The 11,419-nt window shown below is 53.6% G+C and overlaps 2 pseudogenes; both read left to right on the top strand.

The window, feature by feature from the left end:
* The first annotated feature begins 1,506 nt into the window (after window positions 1-1,506).
* On the top strand, window positions 1,507-1,659 carry LOC134426070 (5.8S ribosomal RNA; annotated as a pseudogene).
* An 895-nt stretch (window positions 1,660-2,554) lies between these two features.
* LOC134426171 (28S ribosomal RNA) lies at window positions 2,555-10,221 on the top strand (annotated as a pseudogene).
* Window positions 10,222-11,419: the final 1,198 nt, after the last annotated feature.

Raw genomic sequence — 11,419 nt, 5'->3', positions numbered from 1 at the left:
CGACACCCCCCACATCTATGACGTGAGCAGAAGGCTTGGGGTGGATCCTGATGGCTCCTGAGGCAGAGCAAGCCTGGTGGAAGTGTGGAATTGCTGCCGACCTGGGCAGTTGTGAGCAGGGAATATTTGATCTACTGGTGAAATCTGGGAGGGTCTGAAAGGTGTGTCTGTTGTTCATGAAGCCCCAGTTCCTTCTTTGGGAATCAGCTGGGAGGCTTGCTGCAAAACAACCCCTTGGCATATGAAACGAAGCCTGGGTCAAAAAGGGATGTTCAGAGGCTTTTGTGGTCGTGCCAGACACAAGGCACCTTTGGACTGGGCTGTTCAGAAGCAGCTGGAACAAACTGGCTGCCTTTGAGCTTCTGTCAACTGCAGACAGCTTCCAGTAGAGTGTCTCCTGCTTATTGCTGCAGGTCACAGGAAAGCCATCCAGCCTCCTGGCTCAGTGCTGGCCCTTGCAAAGGGCTTGGGAGTTCTTTCCCTTGCTGACTAGTCCCTCACCACACTTCAGCCTTGGTGCATCTCTGGCTCTAGAAAGAGAAAAGTTTTCCTGGGAATAAAGCAAAGCATTTTTCTACCTATTTGTCTCCTCCCCAATAGTGTCAAGTTTGCAACAAAATCCAAAGAGAGAGCAGCTGAAAGAGGTAGAAGATGAGGCACTACATCATGCCAGACACTTCCAAAAGCTTGGCTGTGGGAGGCAAAGACATGCTGAGTTTTCTTACCAAAAGATGATGCTGTCTATACATTTTGATGCTGATGCCTCATAATCAATGTATTGTTTTCATGACATGGGAAAAGGTGAATGAGTAGATGGTGCTGTTGGAGCTGTGCTCACTGGGGCAGCAGCAGCTCTGGGGTGATTCCCTACGCAGCTGCAATCAGCCCACGTTGCTCTCAGGGCCAGGTCTGAATGAACTTGGTGATGTTGATCAGAGGTGCACAACTCTGTGTCCATGGGATAACCCCAGGGTTGTGGACTCCAGTTCTGTGGAGTTGCCGCTGCTTTGCATGAAAACTTCAAGGCAGAACTTGTCCTGTTGTATTTTTTTGCCATTCAAAGCATCGTCTGCTATTTCTGGGTATTAATTGCGTCATTAGACAATAACTCACAAGAAGGGAAGATTCCACATGTATTTCCATTTTGCTTTCTTGCTGCTGCAGGTGAAACTGATTAACCTAGGAGCTATTGATGCTCCCTTCACCTATAGCCCTTCAACTGCAAACGTGGGCTTCTGCTTCAAGTTTGCGCCCAAGGAGGGCATCGTTGCACCAGGTGGGACCCAGACTGCTCAGATCTCCTTCAGTGCCACCATAGTGTGGAGGTTTGAGGAAGAATTCCAGTTCAGTGTGGCTGGATCTCCTATGTCTGCAATCCTGACTATCAAGTAAGGATGGTCAAAGCCAGGTACGCGCCTGCACGTCCTCAGCACAAGAGAAAGGGGCCGCTTCATGTGAGCGGTCCCAGCCCCTCCACGCGTGCGGGATCGGTGCCAAAAGCCAGACAACACTTAGCGGTGGATCACACGGCTCGTGCGTTAATGGAGAATGCAGCTAGCTGCAAGAATTAGTATGAATTGCAGGACACATTGGTCATCCACACTTTGAATGCACTTGCGGCCCTGGGTTCTTCCCGGGGCTACGCCCGTCTGAGCATTTCTTGACGATCAGTCGCCGTCCGGGGGCCACCACAGTGGTGCGGCTGGCGTCGCCTCACAGGCCAGTTGACTGTGGTCAGCAGCGGAGATGATGCTGGCTCGCTGGTGCCCAGAGGGAAGGCGGTCAGGGGTTTGCAAGGGATGCTTTTCCCTTGGCGGCCTCAATTTTTTCCCTGTGACCCAGCAGGCGTCATCATCGTCATGGCTGTCATCGTCATTGTTGCCGCGCAGGGCCTTCATCCCCCTATATGCAGACTCAGGGACTGATCCATAGCTCCCCACTCCTGGAGTGAGCCACTGGGGCAGAGTTTGTCCTTGGGGCACCCATGCCGCGGTATGGTGGTGGTGGGAGATGAGGAGAGTGAGAGACAGCGTTGAAAACATCACCGTGGGCTGGGAGAACAGAGGGGGCAAGAGGGAGATGAGGTGCAGGCCTCACCCGTAGCCTCCCAGCCACGCAGGCGGCTGTCTGCAGGTGGGTACCACGGGGGTACTGTGCTGTGCTGCTGCGTGTGCATGTGAGGCGAGAGCGCCAGGGACAGGGGTTCTGACCCCCTCCTCCCTTCGCCTGCCCCGCTCCTCTTCTGTTGCGGTCTCGGGGTGCAAATAGCACCATGGCTTTTCTCTCTCTCCACCAAGGCCATCACGTGCTGCCACTTGGCTGGTCCCCCATCAGGGCTGTCTCTGCCACACTCCCTTTTTGGTTCTTGTCTCTGGGATGGGGCACTCCGTCTCTGCTTCTCTACCTCTGGCTTTGTTTTCCCCTGGTGCATGGGAGACAGTGGGGAGGGAGGTGAGAGTAGTAGGTGGGAGAAGCTGGCTGGCTGTTGGCCTGTTGGCATGCCACTTCTTTAGGAGCAGCATGGGCCGGGAGGTGTGGCCAAGCTTTGGCCTTGCAACCTCAGATCAGACATGGCGAGCCGCTGAATTTAAGCAAATTAGTCAGCAAGGGAAAAGAAACTAACAAGGATTCCATCAGTAACGGTGAGCAAAGAGGGAAAAGCCCAGGGCTGAATCTCCCCCCGCAGTGGGGCACGGGACATGTGACGTACAGAAGCCCCCCTCCTGGGCGGCGCTCTTGGGGGACCCAAATCCTTGTGATCAAGGCCGCAGCCCGCAGACGGTGTGAGGCCGGTAGCGGCCCCCCAGCACGCCGGGCCCGGGGCTTCTCAGAGTCAGGTTGCTTGGGAATGCAGCCTAAACCGGATGGTAAACTTCATCTAAGGTTAAATACTGGCACGAGACCGATAGCCAACAAGAATCGTAAGAGAAAGTCGAAAAGAACTTTGAAGAGAGAGTTCAAGAGGGTGTGAAACCGTTAAGAGGTAAACGGGTGGGGCCTGCGCAGTCTGCCTGGAGGATTCAACCCGGCGAGTTTCATTCGTCTGGCGCAGGTTTGGCAGGTCCTCGCCTCCGCCTCCCCTCCGTCGCCTGGGCAAACCCCATCCGTGGTAGCGCCGTGGCGGGGGGCGTCGCTTCTCCCCTCGCGGGGGGTAAGCGTCCTCAAAGCACAGCGTTTCTCGCAGGGGTGCAGGGGCTGGGCCCGCTGGCCCCCGGCCCTGCTGTCAACCGGGGCGGACTGCGCTCAGTGCGCCCCGACCGCGCGGCGCCACTGGGCTGGGCTCACAGGCCGCGCTGGGGTGCCCGGGGTCCGCAGCGATGTTGGCTACCCACCTGACCCATCTTGAAACACAGACCAAGGAATGAGCTTGACAGGCGGCACGTGTGCGAGTCAGGAGCCGTTGTCGAAAGCCCGCGGCACAATGAAGGTAAGGGCCGGCACGCGCCGGCTGAGGTGGGATCCCGTGGCGCATGTTGCGCCTGGTAGTCCCAGGCGCACCACCGGTCCGTCTCACCCACCGCCCCTTCGCGGGGCCGGGAAGGTGGAGCGTGAGCGTCCGTGCTAGGACCCGAAAGATGGTGAGCTATGCCTGGGCAGGGCGAAGCCAGAGGAAACTCTGGTGGAGGTCCGTAGTGGTCCTGACGTGCAAATCCGTCGTCCGACGCGGGTCTAGGGGCGAAAGACAAATCAAACCATCTAGTAGCTGGTTCCCTCTGAAGTTTTCCTCAGGATAGCTGGCACTTGGCAATGGGCAGTTTTACCTGGTAAAGCAAATGATTAGAGGCCTTGGAGCTGAAACAATCTCAACCTATTCTCAAACTTTCAATGGGTAAGGGGGCCGGCTCGCTGGCGTGGAGCCGCGCCATGGAATGCGAATGCTCAGTGGGCCACTTTTGGTAAGCAGAACTGGCGCTGCGGGATGAACCGAACACCGAGTTAAGGCGCCCAATGTTGACACTCATCAGAGCCCAGCAAAGGTGTTGGTTGATGTAGACAGCAGGACAGTGGCCATGAAAATCGGAATCCGCTAAGGAGTGTGTAACAACTCACCTGCCGAATCAACTGGCCCTGAAAATGGATGGCGCTGGAGCGTCGGGCCCATACCCGGCCGTCGGTGGCAGTGCGATGCCCGCAGGGGCTAGGCCGTGACGAGTAGGAGGGCCACGGCAGTGCGCCTCGAAGCCTGGGGCGTGGGCCCGGGTGGAGCCGCCGCAGGTGCAGATCTTGGTGGTAGTAGCAAATATTCAAACGAGAGCTTTGAAAGCCAAAGTGGAGCAGGGTTCCTTGTGAACAGCAGTTGAACATGGGTCAGTCAGTCCTAAGCGATAGGCGAGCGCCGTTCCGAAAGGGCGGGCGATGGCCTCCGTTGCCCTCAGCCGATCGAAAGGGAGTCGGGTTCAGATCCCCGAATCCGGAGTGGCAGAGACGGGCGCCACGAGGCACCCAGTGTGGTGACGCAACCGATCCCGGAGAAGCCGGCGGGAACCCCGGGGAGAGTTCTCTTTTCTTTGTGAAGGGCCGGGCGCCCTGGAATGGGTTCGCCCCGATAGAGGGGCCCGCGCCTTGGAAAGCGTTGCGGTTCCGGCGGCGTCCGGTGAGTTCTCGCTGGCCCGTGAAAATCCGGGGGAGAGGGTGTAAGTCTCGCGCCGGGCCGTACCCATATCCACAGCAGGTCTCCAAGGTGAACAGCCTCTGGCATGTTGGAACAATGTAGGTAAGGGAAGTCGGCAGGCCGGATCCGTAATTTCGGGATAAGGATTGGCTCTAAGGGCTGGGTCGGTCGGGCTGGGGCGCGAAGCGGGGCTGGGCGCGCGCCGCGGCTGGACGCGCGCCGGGCCCTTCCCGTGGATCGTCCCAGCTGCGGCGGGCGCCGCCCACCCCCCCCCACCCGCCCCCCGCCTTGCCGCGGCCGGCGTCGGCTGAGCGGTTCGCGCGGGGGAGGGTCCCCGGGGGGGGTCCCCGGGCCGGCGCCCCGCCTCGGCCGGCGCCTAGCAGCCGGCTTAGAACTGGTGCGGACCAGGGGAATCCGACTGTTTAATTAAAACAAAGCATCGCGAAGGCCCGAGGCGGGTGTTGACGCGATGTGATTTCTGCCCAGTGCTCTGAATGTCAAAGTGAAGAAATTCAATGAAGCGCGGGTAAACGGCGGGAGTAACTATGACTCTCTTAAGAATAGTTACTAACTGGGCTCAGCTGCAGAAGTCGCACCTCCTCGCGGTCCCGCTGGATGCCCTTGTGGTAACTAAGTCGACTTTTGCCCCAGTGTGAGTGAGGGCATTTACCAGCCCTCCCTATTGTTGGGCTCGCCACCCAATGGTAGTATCACGATCTGCTGAAACAAAGAGTTTGCTGCAGCCTGTTCGCTGTTGCACAGTGCCTTGTCCACGGGCCGTTGATGTTGGACAAAAGTTGGTAGCTCGAGAGAGGGTCGACTACTGACTATTTCTACCCTCACTTGGACTGGTCATTTCTTTAACTTAGCGGACTGACATAATGGTGCAATCTCTAGCTTTGCGTTACATCTCTACTGCAACTCAGACTGACCCATTAGATCTAAGGGTCAATGATGCCAAATCTGTGCCCTCTCTGCCCAGGGAAGAGGGGTTCAATCTTGTAAGTCTAGAGTTTGTTAACTCTGGAATTGTCAAAGGATACATCATGCAGATGTCTGGGAGTTTCTGGGGCAACTCCCTGAGCCATATGAGATCTCCCCTATGGGGCTGGCCCAGGAAGAGGCTGTGAGTGCAGAGGGAAGTTTCGAAGAGCCCAGAACACCTGAGGCCGAAAGTAGGAGGGGGGATACTGAAGAGCCCAAAACACCCGAGGCTCCTTACGGGTCCAAAGCTATTGGTAGTACGCCAAAAACACCGGTCGTATCGATGCCGGACAAACAGCCATCTTGTCCTCAATGTGAGACCCGGTTTACTAGGATGCTGGGGCTGATTGATCATCTTAAAAGGGTGCACGGGCAGAGAAAGATCATTTTCAGATGTGCGAAGTGTGGTAAACAAAATCTAAAATACCACAGTATCTCGTGTCACATCCCACGTTGCAAGGGAATGGTGTGTGTGGCTCCCACAGGTGACTGGGTCTGTGAGGTGTGCCATCGAGGGTTTGCCACCAAGACTGGCCTGGGTTAGCACAAGAGGATAAGACATCCTCTTGTGCGGAATGAGGAGCGGATTATTGCTTCCCATCCTAAAGAGTCATCGGCCCGAGGGGCCCACAAACGAGTATGGACTGAAGAGGAAGAGGCTCTCCTGATACAACTGGTGGACAAGTACACCGGTAAAAGGAACATTAATCAACCTTTAGCGGAGCATATTCCAATGAAGACAGCAAAGCAGATAAGCGATAAAAGGCGCCGTCTAGTGAAAGGTCCCTCCGCAGAAGAACATGAAGGCCTAGTAGGCGCTGTGGGGATCGAACATCCACCCGAGTCTGCTAAATTGCCGAAGGAGGGACAGTTAAAGCTCCAATACCGCAAGATGATCAAAGCGGGACTATCGGTTGGAAAGTTCACCATGTATCGGGAGGCCTTTGAGAAAATTGTTGATGGGCAAGATCCACGTCGTGTGGTGAATGACGTATATAACGAGTTTCTTGGTATTCTGGGGGAGCCTAGCCAGAGCAAATCTATCTGTAAGGGTCAAAAAAAGCAGGCACCCCGTGGCGAAAAAACATCCAAGACTACACCAAATTGGATGTGTAAAAGAGCTATCAAGAGGGGCAAATTCTTGCGATTTCAGTTGTTGTTCGAGTCACATAGAAGGCGCCTTGCGCGTATCATCTTGGACAGCACTGAAGCCATTCAGTGCCAGGTACCATCGAGCGTTGTCCACGATCACTTTAAGAATAGATGGGATACATCTGGTACATTTGGTGGCCTCTTAGGTTTCCCTCCTTACAAGGAGGCGAACAATGTGGTGTTCGAGGCCCTAATTACAGAGAAAGAGGTGGATAAGAACTTGAAAGAGATGTGTAAAACCTCCGCTCCCGGGCCAGATGGGATTACTCTGGGTCAAATTATTGCAAAAGACCCGAGATTTTCCCGGTTGACTGAGATCTTCAACCTCTGGCTTATTACCGGTACAATTCCAGATGTGCTGCAGGACTGCAGGACAGTCTTGATACCCAAGTCTTCAGATGTAGAGAAGCTTGGTGATATCAATAACTGGAGGCCTATCACTATTGGTTCAATGGTGATTAGGCTATTTTCCAGGATCGCCACGGCGAGGCTGTCCAAAGCTTGTCCCATTAACCCCCGTCAACGGGGTTTTATTTGCGCATCAGGGTGTGCCGAGAACCTCAAGTTGTTACAACTTGTGGTAAAAACAGCAAAAGGAGAGCACAAACATCTGGGGGTCGTGTTCGTGGACATCGCTAAGGCATTTGACACCGTGTGTCATGAGCATGTATTTGAGGGTCTGGTCCAGAGAGGTGTGGATTCACACGTGATTGATTTAGTGAGGGAAATGTATCGTGATGTCAGGACGTACATTTCCATTGGAAGGGGAAGAACAGACCCCATATACATTCGCTCAGGTGTCAAACAGGGCAACCCTATGTCACCTCTGCTGTTTAATTTAGCGATGGACCCCCTTCTATGTAAACTTGAACGTGAAGGTGAAGGTTTCCATCATGGGGGTTGGAAAACTACGGCCATGGCATTTGCCAATGACCTAGTGCTCCTGAGTGATTCCTGGGAAGGCATGTGTTGTAACATCAAAATTCTGGAGGCCTTTTGTAATCTTACTGGCCTCAGTACGAAGGGTGAAAAATGTCACTTTTACACTTTGGCTTTTACATCAAGCCAACAAGGGACTCATATACTATCAATGATTGTCCCGCATGGGTAATAAACGGATCCCCTCTTAACATGATCGACCCAGGTTCCTCAGAAAGATATCTTGGCACATGGGTAGACCCCTGGACTGGCTTCGCAGACCCTAGATTATCAGAGAAGCTAACTGATTGGCTCCATCGAATTGGTCGTTCGCCTTTAAAACCTCTCCAGAAAGTCGATATACTCAGGACTTATACTATTCCGAGACTGATATATTTGGCTGACCATACTGAGGTTAAGGTGGGCCTCCTCGAATCCCTTGACCAGTTGATTTGTAATACGGGCAAGGAATGGCTTCATCTTCCACAAAGTACGTGTGATGCGATCTTGTACTCGAGTTTCAAAGATGGTGGTTTAGGTCTCATCAGATTGGTGACGCTCATTCCAAGTATACAGGCGAGAAGACTGCATAGATTGGCACAGTCTTTGGATGAGACTCTTGTGAATTATTTGAAGGAAATCCATCTGGAACGGTTATTTGAAAGATTGTGGCTAAAAGCAGGGGGGACACAAGAGTCCGTCCCATCAATTTGGGAGCCTCTACCGGCGGTAGAGTTGGGGGGTGATGATGAAGCCCGGTTTGAATGGGAAGCACCTGCTCCTAAAATTTGCTATCCAAAACCGTGTAATTGGAGGAAATTAGAATTTCAAAAGTGGATCCACCTGGTATCCCAGGGTCATGGAATTGAAAATTTTGAAAATGATGAGATCAGTAATGCCTGGATAAGGTGGTTTGGGGGCATACCTCACCGAAAATTAATCACGGCCCTACAATTAAGAGCCAATGTCTACCCGACAAGGGAATTCCTTGCTAGGGGTAGACAGGAGAATGTTGTTCAATCCTGCCGACATTGTGGAGCTAGATATGAGACCGTGGCCCACGTTGTCGGCAACTGCGCCATCACTCAGGAAGCCAGGATTAAGAGACATAACGCCATCTGTGAAACTCTTAGCGAAGAGGCTAAGAGGGAGTGTTGGGCAGTAGACAAGGAGCCACACATTTGGGATGAGGCAAACGAATTGTTTAAACCGGATTTGATCTTTGTTAAAGGGTCTAAAGCAGTCGTGGTTGATGTGACAGTGAGGTACGAGCACTCTGAAATCTCATTGAGTGAAGCCGCCTCGGAAAAGGCCAAGAAATATCAGCGCCTTCATAAGCAGATCGAACAATTGACGAATGCAAAGGAAATTGAATATGTTGGCTTCCCCATGGGAGCCTGTGGCAAATGGTTAGGCAAGAATACTGAGTTGCTGACCGCCCTTGGTCTCTCTAAAACGAGGCTAGAGAGAACCGCGAGGGCCCTAGCATCTAAAGTACTCTTCGCCTCTGTCGATATTGCACATATTTTTGTAAGCAAAGCTAGATCGACTGTATCTGTAAATACATTGTAAATAAACAAGGCCCCTCCCCTTGGCTGGCTCCACTGGACAGTGGAATCGGTTTTGGGTGGGAGGGGTTCATCCCTCATATCCGCGTCTTAGCCCATATTTGGGTTAAAAATTCTGATTTGGACATCAGGTGGACGGGCCACCTTACTTAACCTGGAAAAGGAACATATACAGTTTGTATGTGTTTAATAAATAGCCAAATGCCTCGTCATCTAATTAGTGACGTGCATGAATGGATGAACGAGATTCCCACTGTCCCTACCTACTATCCAGCGAAACCACAGCCAAGGGAACGGGCTTGGCGGAATCAGCGGGGAAAGAAGACCCTGTTGAGCTTGACTCTAGTCTGGCGCTGTGAAGAGACATGAGAGGTGTAGAATAAGTGGGAAGCCGGGCACGCGCTCGGCGGTGCGGGGCGACCCGCCCGCCGGCGTCCCGGCCATCAGTGAAATACCACTACTCTGATTGTTTTTTCACTTACCCAGTGAGGCGGGGGCGGGGCGGCCAACCCCGAGGGGGGCTCTCGCTTCTGGCGCCAAGCAGCCGGCGTGCGCCGGCCGCGACCCACTCCGGGGACAGCGGCAGGTGGGGAGTTTGACTGGGCCGGTACAGCTGTCAAAGCGTAATGCAGGTGTCCTAAGGCAAGCTCAGGGAGGACGGAAACCTCCGGTGGAGCAGAAGGGCAAAAGCTCGCTTGATCTTTATTTTCAGTACGAATACAGATCATGAAAGCGGGGCCTCATGATCCTTCTGGCCTTTTTGGGTTTTAAGCAGGAGGTGTCAGAAAAGTTACCACAGGGATAACTGGCTTGTGGCGGCCAAGCGTTCATAGCGACATCGCTTTTTGATCCTTCGATGTCAGCTCTTCCTATCATTGTGAAGCAGAATTCACCAAGCGTTGGATTGTTCACCCACTAATAGGGAATCTGAGCTTGGTTTAGACCGTCATGAGACAGGTTAGTTTTACCCTTCTGATGATGTGCTGTTGCAATAATAATCCTGGGAACCCTTGGGATGGGATGGGATGTGTTATCCCTGAGAGAAGTGAGGCCAATGGAGATCTCTCCCCTGAACACATTGCCTGCAGAACCCCTTCCAGAGCCCAGCTGAAGGCCTGGCCTTTGGGCTGGGATCAGTTTGGTCAGAGGGGTGACCTCCTTTGACCAGGGACACATCCTACTCTAGCGGGGGATGTTGCTGAGCAGGGCTTTGAGGGTCAGGCTGAAATGAATGTGCCAAGGGACAGTGAAGGGGCCTGGGAGGTTCCTCTCCACTCCTGGTGTGTGGCAGAAGAGTCTCACCCTCTTGTGGGTGGCTGTGCTCTGGTGGGACTGAGGCACCTGTGTGATGCCCGAGTGCTGTGGCAATTGAGGCAGCTCCCTGGCCCAGGAGAGCCTCAGTGGGCCCGAGGGTCAGGAACCCCCCAGCACTGCATGGGGCTCCTGGGCCAGCTGTGGGATGTGTTCTGCCCCAGAACCTGCTCAGTGCAGTCCTGGAGGTCCTGGGGAAAAGGTCCTTGTTAAATGTCCTGGTTTTCTTTTTTATTTTATTTTCATAGCTACTTCATGTTCAGGATATGTGGTTCATGACTGTCTGGTTGGGAAAGTCCTAAACCTGATATTCGACACAGTCGTTAAGTGTGCTGGATCCCATTGCTCTTGTCTGTGGCCATCTTGGGAACCCTTGGGATGGGATGGGATGTGTTATCCCTGAGAGAAGTGAGGCCAGTGGAGGTCTCTCCCCTGAGCACATTGCCTGCAGAACCCCGTCCGGAGCCCAGCAGAAGGCCTGGCCTTTGGGCTGGGATCAGTTTGGTCAGAAGGGTGACCTTCTTTGATAAGGGACACATCCTACTTTAGCAGGGGTCTTCCTCACAATTGGTAATGATTTCAAAGACAGAGCACATCCCTTCTGGGATTTCCTTTCCTTTGAGCACTAAAGGAGGAATCTCACCCTGGGTTTAGCTACAGGGACAAAAGGCAGAAGCCTTTCTGTGCAGGTGAGTGCCAGTCCTTGCCCACACTCCCTGGAAACGGAACCCTGCCAAGCAGGAAGGAGATCCAGAGGTGAGGGCCTGGTGCAGTCAGATTGAGCAGTCCCACCTGTCCATAAATTCCCATTTCCAAAGGCCTCCAGACAGTCCTTTGTTATGTTGCCCATCCCCATGCAGATGCCCAGGACCCT

This window comes from Melospiza melodia, chromosome 17 (genome assembly GCF_035770615.1).
Source record: "Melospiza melodia melodia isolate bMelMel2 chromosome 17, bMelMel2.pri, whole genome shotgun sequence".
NCBI classification, from domain to species: domain Eukaryota; kingdom Metazoa; phylum Chordata; class Aves; order Passeriformes; family Passerellidae; genus Melospiza; species Melospiza melodia.
Note: the sequence above shows the minus strand (reverse complement) of the source record. Positions and strands in the feature narration are given on the sequence as shown.